This window comes from Thermobia domestica, unplaced genomic scaffold, assembly GCF_964235325.1.
Source record: "Thermobia domestica unplaced genomic scaffold, izTheDome1.hap1.1 HAP1_SCAFFOLD_1570, whole genome shotgun sequence".
Classification (NCBI taxonomy): Eukaryota; Metazoa; Arthropoda; class Insecta; order Zygentoma; family Lepismatidae; genus Thermobia; species Thermobia domestica.
This window is the reverse complement of record NW_027657280.1, coordinates 20,559-34,204: the sequence shown is the minus strand read 5'-3', so window position 1 is coordinate 34,204 and position 13,646 is coordinate 20,559. Positions and strand designations below refer to the sequence as shown.

The 13,646-nt window shown below is 38.2% G+C and overlaps 2 non-coding genes across 2 annotated transcripts; both read right to left on the bottom strand.

The window, feature by feature from the left end:
- Positions 1-6,733: 6,733 nt before the first annotated feature.
- Positions 6,734-6,852, bottom strand: LOC145677894 (5S ribosomal RNA). The gene has a single exon (XR_014130083.1). It is a non-coding gene; the product is annotated as a 5S ribosomal RNA (ribosomal RNA).
- Positions 6,853-7,029: 177 nt separating this feature from the next.
- On the bottom strand, positions 7,030-7,148 carry LOC145677896 (5S ribosomal RNA). Its single transcript, XR_014130085.1, has one exon. It is a non-coding gene; the product is annotated as a 5S ribosomal RNA (ribosomal RNA).
- Between the last annotated feature and the right edge of the window lie 6,498 nt (positions 7,149-13,646).

The following is a 13,646-nucleotide window of genomic DNA, read 5'->3' as shown; positions in this document are numbered from 1 at the left end:
CATCAATATAAATCTGATCTTACACTTCATCTGTACTCTGTCTGTATCATGTTTTTGTGAAAAAGTAAGTGGAATATTTATCGTGTTTTCGAATGCAGAATAATAGTATATAGACATAGTGGCTTGTAGTATTGGAACCTTGCCCCCCGAAGCTTGGATCCCTTAGAAGAAAAAAAAATGCATGCGCGCCTGGTGAAATGGTTAACGAATTCAGTTTCACTCGATGAATCGACAGATAGTAATACACATTTCGACAGATCGACAGCATTCGACAGATACAGACATATGAAAGTAGCACAAGAATTAGGCGAAAGTCCGTGCGTTTCCTCAATTCACGTAGGAAACAACAGAAAATATCAACTACCATAAAATAATCCGTATATATATTTAATTTATTTGGAATAAAATAAATATAGAAACAACCTGTTCATACATAACTACGGTAAGTGCGTTAATTGCTAACGTAAGAACAAATATGAAACAAGGCACAAAATAAAAAAGAAAAATAAAGTTAAAGGGAATAAATATTTAGGCTTGATTGTCATTCGTATTAAGAAGCTGGGTAATAAAATGTTAAAATCTACAGAAAATTATGAAATTAAATCAGGATTTGAAATAAAAGTCTATACATTGGAAGTAGGCCAGGGAGTTTGCAAGGCAGATGTGTGCGACACGCGTTACTTTATAGATTCCCTTCATTGAACTATAGTAAGCAGTACGAAGATGGTACTTTGCGTATAATCACAGGAAGGATTGAAGTTAATTACCATGGTAATATAATTATTTATTGATAAGTATTTCCATGTTAAATTATGAAAATTATAAGCACAAGGAGGGTGAAAAAGTAGTGTGACCGACTTAGCAATGACTGAAACATAAAATAGAAAAGCGAATAAAAACAAATGCCTTTTGAGTTATGTGGAATAAAGTTTCTTCTAGCCAGTAAGGAAGAATAGGATCTGGTGCATTCATTGAATACCTGAAAAAAATCGTTTATCAAAATAGAAGGAAACACACTTATCGTTGTGGCAACTACGAACTTCTGTTTACCTCAGCCCGCCTCAGCAAGTGCTTTCTATCCGGTCCGCGCTCCGTAACCAAACTCAACGCTGCCTGCTAGCGAAAATTTCATTCTTCAGTATCGTTGAGTTTATTGCAGAAAGCAATGGCAGATACGGCATCAGCACCTGCAGCCCCGGCACAGGCTTCTCCTAAGAAGTCTGCAAAGCCTAAGAAACCAAAAACAACACCTTCTCATCCAAGAACATCAGAAATGGTGAACAACGCCATCAAGAATTTGAAGGAAAGGGGAGGAAGTTCACTGCAAGCTATTAAGAAATACATCTCTCAGAACTACAAAGTGGATGCCGAGAAGCTTGCTCCATTTATCAAGAAATACTTGAGAAGTGCAGTTGCTTCTGGGTCTTTGGTTCAGACCAAGGGAAAAGGTGCATCTGGATCGTTTAAGCTTAGTGCTTCATCGCTGAAGGAGAAGCCTGAAGGTGGATCTTCAACCAAGGCGAAACGATCAGCATCAAAGGAGAAGAAGCCTGCGAAAAAGCCAGCAGCTAAACGTCCCAAGAAGACTGGTGAAAAGAAAAAGGCTGCTGCTCCCAAACCTAAGAAATCACCATCTAAAGTGAAGAAGGCAAAAACTCCCAAGAAGCCAAAGGCCCCGAAGCCAAAGAAGGCTACAGCAAAACCGAAAAGTGCTAAGAAGGCTGCACCAAAGAAGAAGTAAATGTGTCAGTAAATCATCTGACATTTTAAAACGGCTCTTTTTAGAGCCATCAAATACTTTGAGAAGAGTAAAATTGTGCTTTTCCTATCATTATCACATGTTCATTCATAGCAATGTATAGTATACACGCAAGGGACTTTGAGTTTTCTTTTTAACCGAAGCACTTCTTGATGTAAGTGCTTTATAACAGAGGGGAATTGAGGGTGGGGAAAGAAAGCTTTCACGGGTGTCAAGAATGGTGTACTCGAAAAAAAATGGGGAACACATTACGTAATGTCAATTTGTGATCACTTACTTTTTCCTTGTTCCTATCTTCAAGTAGCGAAACAGTACAGAAAACGCACTTAATGCATTTGTTAGAAAAACTTTTGCAGGCTGACTGGGTTCGATTCTCGGTGGGAGCTCAAATGTTTCGCATTGCACGTTAATAAGTAGGTCCACGTTTGAAACAGCCTTGCTGCTGAAAGGGACACTAAACTAAAATCAACTCTTTTCAAGGCTGGGGTGAAAGAAATGTTCGAACTTATTACAACTCGTGAAAGTGAAGTAGACTATGTTTCAATTTAACGTCGTACTATTATGATTTTTATGATAAAGGAGACGGGTGATTACGCCTAATGAATGATGGAAATACTGGTGTAATGAGAAAGTGTTAGGAAAAGGGAACACGCTAATAACCACGGATACCGTCTTATAATTCGTAATATTGCTATAAAGAAAAATAGTAACACCAGCAGAAATGTAGGTGTACAATTGAACTGATGTTAAGTACAAACAGACACTTAAAGAAAGTTTAGTTTAACGTTTGCATTCAACAGCAGCGACCTCTGACAAAATAATATTACTTTTGCTACCTTGGAAGAAGTACATATTTCGCCTGCGAGTTCTATCAGATTAATAACGTTGAGAAGGGCAAACAGTGGTTGAATCGAAGTTAAGTTATGCAACATATGGCAAAATCGAACCCTTGACCACATAAAACGAAGATAATCAATCGGTAAACATAGGGGAAAACTAAAGAATATACTTGAAAGATAGGATGATATACGAAACGACAGGAAAACGAAGGTAGATGTATTAACTATGCAACATACGGCGTGAGAATTTAAAAAAAAAAGATAACAAGTATGGACAAGATCCTTGTTAGGATAACAGCATCTCTAAGTAGTGTATTGGTCCTAAAAAGGACCGTTTTTGAACTCAGTGCCAGAACTTCAAACTTAAGCACGTTCCCCACGGATGCGGCGAGCAAGCTGAATGTCCTTAGGCATGATTGTGACTCTCTTTGCGTGAATAGCACACAAGTTGGTGTCTTCGAAAAGCCCTACAAGGTAAGCTTCACTTGCCTCCTGTAAAGCCATGACAGCTGAGCTTTGGAAGCGAAGATCTGTCTTGAAATCTTGTGCAATTTCTCGGACGAGTCGTTGGAAGGGCAGCTTGCGGATGAGCAATTCAGTGCTCTTCTGGTAACGACGAATTTCTCGGAGAGCCACAGTACCAGGCCTGTAACGATGGGGCTTTTTCACTCCACCGGTAGCTGGAGCACTCTTTCTTGCAGCTTTGGTGGCAAGCTGCTTTCGAGGAGCTTTGCCTCCAGTAGATTTCCTAGCTGTCTGCTTGGTACGTGCCATTGCAACTGTCACGACTTGTTTCAAATAATTGCGCGCTGAATGAAGTCAAGTTATATAAAGAGCAAAACCGTTAAATCAAGCTATTTCTCATTGGATAAAGTCAGTCGAAAAGGACAGTTCTCATTGGCTTAGACACGTTTTGTGTTTTTCCTCCGTGCTTTCCCTGCATGATCGAAGGAACAAAACCACGAGTCTTGGGCTGCTTGGGCTTGTATTTCTCGTGTGTGGTGAGCGAAGCAGTAACATATCGAAATGACAGGACGTGGAAAAGGAGGCAAGGGTCTTGGCAAAGGAGGTGCCAAGCGCCACCGTAAAGTTCTTCGTGACAACATCCAGGGTATCACCAAACCCGCTATTAGGCGTCTTGCTCGCCGTGGTGGTGTGAAGCGTATCTCTGGTCTCATTTATGAAGAGACCCGAGGAGTATTGAAAGTATTCCTGGAGAACGTAATCAGAGATGCTGTTACATACACAGAACACGCCAAGAGGAAGACAGTGACAGCTATGGATGTTGTGTATGCCTTGAAGAGGCAAGGAAGAACCCTGTACGGTTTCGGAGGTTAAGTTGGGGTTCCTCCTATTTTGGATATAAAATTGGCATAAACGGCTCTTTTCAGAGCCAACAAATTTATATAAAGGGAAAGATTTACTTTGTGCGATTTTCTGTTAGATTATAAGAATTCGTGTAACTACATTAAAGCCTTTTGATGCACACTAAATTACAGACGTAGAGAGATTAATTTGAGAAAATCATACGTTTTTTTTTACATTATGTACGTTCATGTATACGTATTCATATCATGTAGCAGTATTAATGCTGGAGAAGGGGTTCTGGTTGGAAATTGGCGATTTGTTGGAAGTAGCGAGCATGAGAGATGCGAAACGCAAGTCGGAATTTCTGTTCTGACAGTAGGATGTACGTATAGAGGCTTATACAACTTCTATACTGTGCTGTGAGGGGCGAATAATGCGTTAGAAACCTGAATCTTGTCCTTTATCTTGTTTACGTGGTCTTGGGTTCGATTTCTTTCTTTTGCGGTAGTGTCTATTGTGATTTACATGTAAATTAATGACACTTCGTAGCGGGTTACTAAAATAAAGAGTAATACAAATATGAGATGTAGGTTAATGCATTGTATACTTCACATTATTTACTAAAGAAAGGCAGTAGTTACAAGAAACCTAGGCTCGCTCGTTGGGCACAGTAGCAAATGAGTTCTGAGATCAGAGAATAAGAGTAGTTGCGTATTACAAACCATATACATATAACACATATCACACAAATATGAATATCGACCTTGCAAAGAATAAATCGTACTTAAGTGTGCATTTAATGTCATTACTATGTTGCAAAAGAAATTTAGGAAAGTTTTCTGATCCGCTCTGTTCATGATGTCATTGGGGCATAGTAATGAACAATAATAAATGTCGAGAACATATTGAACAGAGTAATTTCAGCCAAGCCAACGCAAGAGAGAAACATGAGTGCTTTAAGAATGTTGGAAATTCCTTTGTCTAGCATGAAGTACATGAGAATATGTGGTATGAGGTTTTCTTCCATTGCTGAGAATCTGGGCTCGACTGTCCTGTCCTCTGGGTAATATGAGCCCGATGTACGCAAATATCAAAAAAATGTAGCTAGCGACAATACAAAAGGTAATGATCTTATAATTAATAATGTAGTGGGAACTAAGCACATCGCTGTTTGGAGTATTCTAAAGTTAGTGTGACTTCCTATGGGCTTCAATTACGATCGACGACTACACATATACTAATTAATCGAATAGCAGCGAGAATTTCGAATGAAACTAAGCAACTATCTCAGACACTTTTGATGAGTCTGTATATCGAAAACAATTCATTTCAATCGTAAATCTCCTCTATAAAGGGGTTTGTGGCCCTCATAAGGGCCGATTTGTATGAGATATAGGTCTTACATTTATGCCTTCTTCTCAGTTTTCTTGGGCAGAAGTACAGCTTGAATGTTGGGCAAAACACCACCCTGAGCGATTGTAACTCCAGACAACAACTTGTTTAATTCCTCGTCGTTACGGATAGCTAACTGCAGATGACGTGGAATAATCCTAGTCTTCTTGTTGTCACGAGCAGCGTTGCCTGCCAACTCAAGAACTTCAGCTGCCAGGTATTCCATGACTGCAGCCAAATACACGGGAGCGCCAGCACCAACTCGTTCGGCATAGTTACCCTTTCGCAAAAGACGATGGATTCTGCCTACTGGGAATTGAAGGCCAGCCCTGCTGGAGCGGGACTTGCTCTTTCCCTTGACTTTTCCACCTTTGCCGCGACCAGACATTGTTCAATATTCTTTCGTAATAAGATGAGAGGAAAAATTGCGGCCTCCCATGAATCAAGTCAGTTTTGTTACTACTTCAAGCGTGCACCCGAGTGCATCAAATGAAAAGCAAGGCAGTTGGCGCGAATTGAAACACGTACTGTAATTTAAATGAAGTCGATAAATCGGCGGACACATCTAATTTTGCTGAACGAGTGAGTCATCATGCCACCAAAAACTAGCGGAAAGGCTGCAAAGAAGGCTGGTAAAGCCCAAAAGAATATCTCCAAGGGAGATAAGAAGAAGAAGAGGAGGAGGAAGGAGAGCTATGCCATTTACATCTACAAAGTTTTGAAGCAAGTGCATCCTGACACTGGCATATCTAGCAAAGCTATGAGTATCATGAACAGCTTTGTTAATGACATCTTCGAGCGTATTGCTGCTGAAGCTTCTCGTTTGGCCCATTACAATAAGCGGTCAACTATCACCAGCCGGGAAATCCAAACAGCTGTGCGCCTTCTTTTGCCTGGTGAACTTGCCAAGCACGCTGTAAGTGAGGGTACGAAGGCTGTTACCAAGTACACAAGCTCTAAGTAAAAATCTTCTTCAAGATTTTTCATTTCAAACGGTCCTTGTCAGGACCAACACATTATTCGAAAGAGTTAAATCACGAAATTTGCTTCATTCTGTTATGTAGAAACACGTTGAAATCCAATTTCTATATGCTGTTAGTAAAAAAGTAAAGCACATAGCGGAGATGTGTCGTGCTTGTATACGAAAGGCATTTACTCGCCGGAGATCTACACTTAGTCATAATAATTTACTTTTAAAAAGTGGTAATACATTCCGTGTTAAGTATAGTAGTAGGTGCACACGGATCGGAAATCAGGTTATTTTAATGTGCCGTGCAAATAAACAGGCTGTTAGTGTAAGAAATAGTGGGTATAACGCTTAGAATATCGATTAATCGCTATGAAATAATGTTGATAAATTATCTCTTGAAAGTACTATAAAATTAATGTTTCTAGTATTTTCGTACTTGAAGGATAATGAAATTTGAAAAAGAGATGCCAACAGCACCTGGTGTTCCCAGGCGGTCACCCATCCAAGTACTGACCAGGCCCGATGCTGCTTGACTTCGGTGATCGGACGAGAACCGGTATATTCAGCATGGTATGGCCGTTGGCGAATGCATATGGCTTCGAGTGAGTTATTGTAGCTACGTAGGTTTGTCGGTGAATACTCAAAAAGACCAGCGCGTGGAAAGCGTTGCTAATTGTTTTAAGTAATGCATGATTACGAAATTATCGTGGTGAACGATGTGAGAATATTCGTCTTTGTGAAAAACAAAATTAGAAAAAGTATACCAACAGCACCTGGTGTTCCCAGGCGGTCACCCATCCAAGTACTGACCAGGCCCGATGCTGCTTGACTTCGGTGATCGGACGAGAACCGGTATATTCAGCATGGTATGGCCGTTGGCAACTACCTTTTCTTCAATGTCCTGTTAAGGAAGTATGTTTTAAGTAAGAATTGACATTATTAACTATAAAGGCAAGCATATTAACGTCGTTAACATTACTTGGAATATACTAATATTCGAATAAATATTTGAATGTTCGAATGATGAGTGATTCGGATGTTCATAGTGCCACTGTGTCCTATCGAGTTTACTATCACGAACCACGTATGAAATTGTATATAAATAAATAAAAATAAATCCTTTATTAAGTATTGATTACGGGAAAAAGGCAAACTTACATTCTTTAATGTACACAATGAAATGTATGAAAGATATTTTTAAGATATGTTTCACTTACCCTTTATAACGCAAGGTAGTTTTCAGTGTAGCATTCTCTTCAGCTGCGAGATAACGTAAGGCAGATGATCATTCAGTCGTGAAGCACTAAAATGTAATATACATTTTAACTATTATCGATAAGAATTATTTACTGCAGGGATGCAAATAAAGTGAGGCAAATTAGTAAATAAAAACCGATACTGTAACTGATAATATAATTAGTTGTATCTGTATTAGTTGTATATACAGTAATCGCACGATTATCCGCGGAGTTGGATGTTGGCATAATCGCGCATAATCAGCAGTATGAGCAGAAAAGGGAAATGAAATGAAATATTTAGATTTACGTCGCATACTTATACCGGTTACGCTAAAGGAGACGGTGATGATGAGTACTGAATGAAGAAAGTGGGAGGAAACGGGAGAAACCCGAGAAAACCCATGAGCACGGTCTTTATGCACGACAAAGTTCACACGGCACGAGCTGGGATTGAATCAGGGACCCCAAGCACCGGAGGCCAAAAAACGGACAAAAAGTCTTTCGTGCAACTTTCGTTTTCGGTAAAAAGTTTACACATAATTTAGAAAGAGTAGTTTTCTGGTCTTTTTATTTCACAAGTTGGTTCATGTCTATATTTTTTACATGCATAAAAAATTTTTCAACTCCCTTGCTTATTTCCTGTTAAAGACCTCTACCTCTGATTGTATTTTTTGCACATATTCTTATTGTTTTCAGACAACATTTCTAAAAGCGTAATTTATCGTCAGCAAGAAAAGAAAAGGAAAGCCTCGGATAGTGGAATGTGTACTGTATATATATATATATATATATATATATATATATATATATATATACGTATTAGTATATAGTTTTATTTTATACGTCTCCTATTATTACACAATGTGCAGATATTGTCAAAGCGCAAGTAAATATGTATAACTCCCCGTTCTGCACTTAATAACTTGAAAGAAGTTCGGGGAAGGTAGTGTAACAGAAAGTGCAAACAGAAATGAGGGTTTAAAGGCATTTAATATTATTCCGTAGTAGTATGATTTTTTGTAAAAAAAAAAATATATATATATATATATATATATCTAAACATACATATTCAATGATATAGTAAGAGGTTAGCAGCACTGATAGAACTGCAGAAAGTACAAAACCGTTAATAAGAAAGAGAGAGAGATGGTGGCCGCTTTTGTGCTTTTCATTGGCTAATTCCGAATTGCGCGCGAATACGTACGAGATTTCTTTCTTTTTCCTCTTCGCAGCCCAGATGTTGCCAATTAGAAGTTTTTAGTACTACATTTGTATGAAAATGTTGCCTTTAAGAAATGTGGTTTGCATACAGAGAAAAGAGCAAAATGAATATTTACCTTAGTGGGCATGAAAAAAGACGAAACATTTTGCAAGATGGACACACGAACTTCCTTAATGCAGGCGTTCAGTACATTATTGTAAAGAAAAAAACACTAAAAAGAATTACTTCAATATCCCTAGCAACATTCAACAATTCATAGAGAAAAATCTTTATTTTGAGAACAATGGAAAACTATGTAATTGTAGATAACTACTAAATTTAATGATTAAGGAAAACGTTTAGGCCCGGCCCTTCAGAAAGAAAGTGCACAGAATATTCTCTCATGGAAGCAATTGCAAAATCAACATTTTGTTTGCAGTTATAATTAGAGGATCTATATACAGGGTGTTCGAAAAAGAATGTATCCTCTTGAAAGAAAATATTCTCTGGGCCCCTAATCCTTTATATACCGAAAGGAAGTTTGTATAGCATTTTTTCTTACCTTCGTTAGAAGAATTGAAAGTGACTACTATCGTGACACGGGAGATATTTAATCGATAGTCGAATTACTCACATACTCGAATGAACACGTCTCTTGTAAGGAGAGGAAAGGCTTCTGTGATCCGCTATCGCAGCTGTGTCATATCTGCAGAGAATGTTAGGACACAAACGTGATCTTTGAGAGCCTCGTGAAAAGAAGTCGCATAGTATCATGTGTGGAGACATCGGGGCCATCTGAAGAACGCTTCATCATTAGGACCAAGGGCGAGTTACGAAACACTCTGGGATATATTTATTAACATAACTTCTCGTCATTCTGCAAGTGTGGTGGAGCTCCATCCTATTGGAAAAGGAAACCTCGGGAGCCCTCTTCATGTGTAGGTATCGTTCACATCTGAAGCATGTGAAGATAGATTACTGTACTATCGTGTACCTAAAATCATTTTCTACGAATACGAACATGTCTACACTGAAGGCAGTGCAGCTCTTTTTCTCTTTTTTTTGGTCATGTATTGTAACGCGGGGCAATGCACACAATAACATGTAATGTTGTGTATCATCATAAAGGGCCAGGGCGATGATTGGATCTTGATGGACGTGGAGAACTGATAGGTGATGTGAGTGGTATTGTGATCTATGGTTGTATGTTTACTGATGAATGCATAAGGAGAGGTGAAGGGGTTGCCTTTTTTTTTATGTCGATCGGGAGGGAAGCGATTGGGAAACTTTTGACTTTGTTTTTCAACCGAATATATTGATTGAATAGGTCGCCGACAATTTTACGGGGCGTCACGTCGTTGCCTTTTTCATGTCGATCGCGAGCGAAGCGAGCGTTTTTTTTTTTTTTTTTTTTTTTTTTTTTTTTTTTTACCGACAATATGTATTGAATCGGTTGCCAACACCTTTAGGGGCGCGTCACGTCCTTCTTTCTGTGCTGATCGCGAGCGAAGCGAGCGCGAAATTTTTGACTTTTTTTTTTTTTTTTTTTTTTTTTTTTACCCACAATATTTATTCAATCGGTCGCCAACACTTTTAGGGGTGCGTCACGTCCTCTTTTCTCTGCTGATCGCGAGCGAAGCGAGCGCGAAATTTTGACCTTTTTTTCTCTTTTTAATTCTTTTTTTTCTTTAAGAAAAAATATTGATTTCATAGGTCGCGAACATTTTTACGGGATGCAACATCGTTTATTTGTTTTTCCAACCGTCTTTCTGTCTTGAGCCCCCGCCAAGTTAACTTTATGGTGGACAAAAACTATGTGCGGTGGGTTACCGCGGGGTTCTCCCGTTTCCTCCCACTTTCTTCATTCCACCACCATTTCAATCATTTCTCATAATCAGCGCCTCTTTTAGCCTAAGCGGCATAACGTGGGACGTAAAACAAAGATTTCCTTTAGTTGCTTTCTGTCTTGATTACGAGCGCGAAATTTTTTACTTTTTTTTTCTTTCTTTTGATATTATTCATTTAATAGGACGGCAACACCTTTACGGGCCGCCGCGTCGTCGTTTACACTTCTTCAGCCCATATTCTTTCTGCTTGTTCGTTTTCCGGCATCTTGTTATCACCGCCCGCGGCAATGCCTATGTCTTTCATCGCTTTTTGAAGCAAATCTTTAATAAATATGCACTCTCACATTTGTACTAATATGCATACCACAGTGGATAGACTGTAACTAGGAAAGCAGAAGCCTGCATATCATATTATTTAACAGTTGAAAGTGAACTGTCATTTTAAGTTTGATTTTGATCAGATGAGTGCAGTTCAACTCGTCGACAATTGTGAAGATTCTCGAGGTTAGGGACCATCCATTTTGTGCTTTGTAATGAAAATGGCTGCAGCCAAACTTCTCTGATCTGAATGAAACTTGGCATGATGATACATCTTGACCTGCTCTACAAGTTTATTTAGTATTTTCCGTTGCGCAGGCTTTTGCTTCTCCAGGTTCTCCCATGGAACTGAGAAACGTATTCAGTCGAACTTCTGCGGTAAGTCAGTATATCATCCTGAGAAGTTTGATCGAGATAGCAGAGGTTCGACTATTCGTTTTTCAATTCCATGTGATATTACAACACGGTGAACTAAATTTATATAGAAACACTTTGATTTTGTTTTGTTTTTTGCTAGCATTAAACTGAGAAAATGTTATTCAATAGACAGAGAACACCACTCAAAGAAAAGTACATCATAAGAATATATATATGGTTGCTGTGGTTCTCGGTTTAATTTGCTAGTTAAGAAACTTGCTCTAAATAAGTACATCTTACAGGTGAAAAACTAAGCCAGGCGATAGAATTAAATATAAAGTTATACACTTTTATTTTACGTTTACTAGTGTTGGGTTACTACTGTAAAATAAGTCAGTATATATGAAAGATAACTGTATTAGGTACTATTTTCCACCGGCGGTGTATTCTTGCATAGTGTACTTAATGTTTACAAGCGGGGCGCTACTAGTATGGATGCATGACAAGTGCTATTGAAACTCGAAAACTAACTGGTTTCCACTACCCTTGCTTATACGTATACCCGCGTCGCCTTCGCTCCTGTTCACTTTGGACGCACATTCTTGCTATCGCTCAGGCCCCCAGCTTTCTCCTGTTTTGGCTCCCTTAAATAGTATTCGTGCTTTTTATTGGCCACCTGGCAAAGCACTTGTAATGATTTTACACCAGTAACTCTAAAATACATGTGTATTACTTTATTTAATTCTGTCGTCTGCAGAATTTTTTTTTTTTTCGTACAAATATGCCTTTTCATGCAGAACACTGAATTTTGCCTGTAAATTTTTGAGAATATGCTGTGACGAAACTTGAGCACCGTTCTTCTTTTCTTTCTTATCACGAGTCTTCTTTAGCCTAATGAGCACAATCATCACACGATAACGACTATTCTTTTCATTTAACTTGTAAACAAGTTGAACTAATAATAATAATTGATGTACAAAGGAGAAGTGTCCTACATATTTGAGGTAAAAAATAAAATAAATATACTTCTACTTCATCCGTGTTTACAAAGTTAAATGTTATCGATTTACAAAAAATGGTCACCTATCCACACACTGACCAGGCTCGACACTGCTTGACCATACATATTAAAACATCGGTCCCACTGAATACACAAGTAGTAAGCACATTCACATAAAAATAATTAGGATTACAGTATATAAAATGCGTTAATTAAAATAGCAAATGCCTTACCTTATCACAGGCGATCCAAAGCCACTGCACATCATCTGCTACGCACACTATATTCCTCCAATATTTCACTCACTTCCTATATCACGCAACAGAAAATATTAATAAAATTCACTTAGCAACATTTTCATTTTTAATCAACAATACGTATAACAATTAAGAATAAAATTAATTGTGAGCACATTGTTATAATTAGAATACTGTTTTTATTCGTTTACAAATATGGGATTAATATAGAGCTGGCAGCAACAATATATACAACTCATCCTGTATGTATCGTAAATCCTAACTTGAGAAGACATCTCTGACGCAAACAATGAGACAAGAAATCAAATACTATATCCGACACATTTGGGGTTTATTGAACTTCAATGTTGGAAGATACCACCTTGTCGGTAGTACAAATGTAATATCCTTACAACACGCGGAACTTTTGCCAGGCATATCTAGGAATTTGGGAAGATTAATTGATATCCTTAATGTGCAATGTATGATTATGACGCATTGTTATGTACACGCAGACGGAACCAGGACAATCTATAGATGACATTTGCACTGTGTTTGGACAATTTGTTCGCAGAAAATAACCGTTTTTGTCTATGAATACTTGAGAACATGGAAGGTATGAGATATACATTTTATGCGCAAATATTATAATACAAATCATTGTTAGTTTGGTGGATGCGTGAAAGAAAGAAAAGGAGTAGATTTTTGCAGACGTCCGGATATAAAGCGAGAACTGAGAATACGCATCTATAACATCTATTTTCTTTGTGTTAATGATATCGATGAACTAAACGGGGAAACTAAAATACAACTGTTTGCAGTATAATTCGAAGTATAGTCAAGTGCAGAGGCGTACTCACGGGGTGTCCACCGGGTGCGGACTCCTCGCAAAAGTTCCTAAGTGAACATACATTTGCAGACTTTCTCATTAAATGTAGTTATTAACAGGGAAAATATTGATGTATCATCAATATAAATCTGATCTTACACTTCATCTGTACTCTGTCTGTATCATGTTTTTGTGAAAAAGTAAGTGGAATATTTATCGTGTTTTCGAATGCAGAATAATAGTATATAGACATAGTGGCTTGTAGTATTGGAACCTTGCCCCCCGAAGCTTGGATCCCTTAGAAGAAAAAAAAATGCATGCGCGCCTGGTGAAATGGTTAACGAATTCAGTT